This window comes from Dipodomys ordii, unplaced genomic scaffold (assembly GCF_000151885.1).
Source record: "Dipodomys ordii isolate 6190 unplaced genomic scaffold, Dord_2.0 Scaffold3, whole genome shotgun sequence".
Lineage (NCBI taxonomy): Eukaryota > Metazoa > Chordata > Mammalia > Rodentia > Heteromyidae > Dipodomys > Dipodomys ordii.
Genome location: NW_012267219.1, coordinates 31,359,735 through 31,362,244, shown reverse-complemented (window position 1 = coordinate 31,362,244; position 2,510 = coordinate 31,359,735).

Genomic DNA, 2,510 nt, shown 5'->3' with positions numbered 1-2,510 from the left:
AGACTCCTATCTCCAATAAACCACCAGAAAACCGGAAGTGGCGCTGTAGCTCAAGTGGTAGAGTGCTTGCCTTGAGCTGAAGAGCTGAGGAACAGTGCCCAGGCCCAGAGTTCAAGCCCCACGACCGACAAAAAAAAAAAAAAAAATAGGATGGTTAATAAACAACTGGAATTTATTCTTTATTGTTCTAGATGGTAGGAAGTCTTTCTGGTTCACACTATCTATGTCCTCACATGGCAGTTCTTTTATAAGGAAGGGCACGAGGTCTCCTCCTTCATGACTTACCTTCCAAATACCCTAATATTATCACATTGATTACTAGGCTTCAACATCTAGAGATACAGACTATGGCAAGTAGGTTACCTAAAAGTTAGGGTTGGGAAAAGGACATCTTGAGCAGTCTTTTTTTTTTTGGGTCCGATCCTGGGGCCTGAACTCTGGGTCTGGGCGCTGTCCCTCAGCTCTTCAGCTCAAGGCTAGCGCTCTACCACTTGAGCCACAGCGCCACTTCCAGCTTTTTTCTTTTTGCTTATGTGGTGCTGAGGAATCGAACCCAGGGCCTCGAGCATGCAAGGCAAGCGCTCTACCACTGAGCCACCTTCCCAGCCCATCTTGAGCAGTCTTGAGTCTGAGTCACAGACTAGATAGGTCTCAAAAAGAGGTTCTGCCACAAGGCAGATGTGTTGCTATAAACAGCCAAAGTACTGGAGGAGATTCTAACATTTAATATAGCAATTGCAGTTATAAATGCAAATTAATCATCATAGAAAGTAGATCAATAGAAACGGGCACTGGTGGCTTAGGCCTGTAATCCTACTCAGGAGGCTCAGATCTAAGGACTGTGGTTCAAAGCCAGCATAGGCAGAAAAATCTGTGAAACTTTTATCTCCAATAAACTACTCAGGAAAAGCTGTGGCTCAAGTGGTAAAGCACTAACCTTGAGCACAAAGAGGCTCAGGGACAGCACCCAGGCTGAGTTCAAGAGTGGCCAAAAGCCGGGCACCAGTGGCTCACGCCTATAATCCTAACTACTCAAGAGGCTGAGGTCTGAGGATTGCCATTCAAAGCCAGCCCAGGCAGAAAAGTCCGTGAGACTCTTATCTCCAATAAACCACTAGGAAACCGGACGTGGCACTGTGGCTCAAGCAGTGGAGCACTCTCTTTGAGCTGAAGAGCGCAGGTATAGCGCCCAAGCTCAGAGTTCAAGCCCCACAACCAAAAAAAAAAAAAAAAGACTGGCCAAGAAACAAAAAACAGCACAGTGCTTGCCTAGCATGCATGAAGCCCTGGGTTTGATTCCTCAGTACCACATAAACAGAAACAGCCAGAAGTGGTGCTGTGTGACTCAAGTGGTAGAGTGCTAGCCTTGAGCACAGAATGGCTCAAGGACAGTGCCCAGGCCCTGAGTTCAAGCTCCAGGACTGGTTAAAAAAAAAAAAGTAGATCAATAGTCTCTTTTACAGAGAGATAGAACAATAACAGATCTGTGTTCAGGAATTGCTTTATATGATTATAGAGGTCAAGAAGTACCACAATCCAAGTTGGAACATTAAAGTCAATTGTGTAATTCAGTCTGAATAAAACTAAAAAAACCCCATGGCATGAATTCCAAACTAAGTCTGAAAGCCCAAGAACCAGAAGCACTGATGTTCCAGAGAATGGGTGTTCCACCTCAAGCAAATTTATCCTTCAAGACTTGTACTGTCAATCCCCTCATGGATTGGGGGGTGCCTGTGAATATTGTCTGCCAATGGAAATAAATGCTAGTTTCTAGAAACATTCTTAGCTGTTTTACCAGGCATCTCTTAGGCTCAATCGACACATAAAATGCCAATTAATTGCATGTTTATACCGTCCCTGGTGATAGACATGGATAGATTATACACACACATTTTGAGGTTAAGAATGATTATTGATGATGTGGTGGTTTCATGAGTATCAACTCATAAAATCATGTTAAGTATGTTCAGTAATATGTACAATATTTAAGGTGTTATCATCTAGCCTAAAATAAATAACCTACACAGAAAATACTGGCTTGAGTCAGGTGGTAGTGGCTCAGGCCTATAATCCTAGTTACTAAGGAAGCTGAGATCTAAGGATTGTGGTTCAAAGCCAGCCCAGGCAGGAAAGTCCATGAGATTCTTATTTCCAATTAACCACCAGGAAATTGGAAGTGATGCTGTGGATTAAAGCGGTGATATGCTAGTAGCCTTGAGTGAAAAAGCTCAGACAGCACCCAGGCATTGAGTTTAAGCCTTACAACTGACAAAAATAAAACAATGCTGTAGAATCATCTTGAATCATCTGCATATTTCTGGAATATCTGTGAAGCTGGGCACAGGAGATTCATGTCTGTAATTATAGCTATTTAAGAGGCTGAGATTTGAGGATCAAGGTTTGAAGCCAGCCCAGGCAGGAAACTCTGACTCTTATCTCCAATAAATCACTCAAAAAAGCCAGAAGTAGCCGGGCGCTGGTGGCTCACGCCTGTAATCCTAGCTACTCAG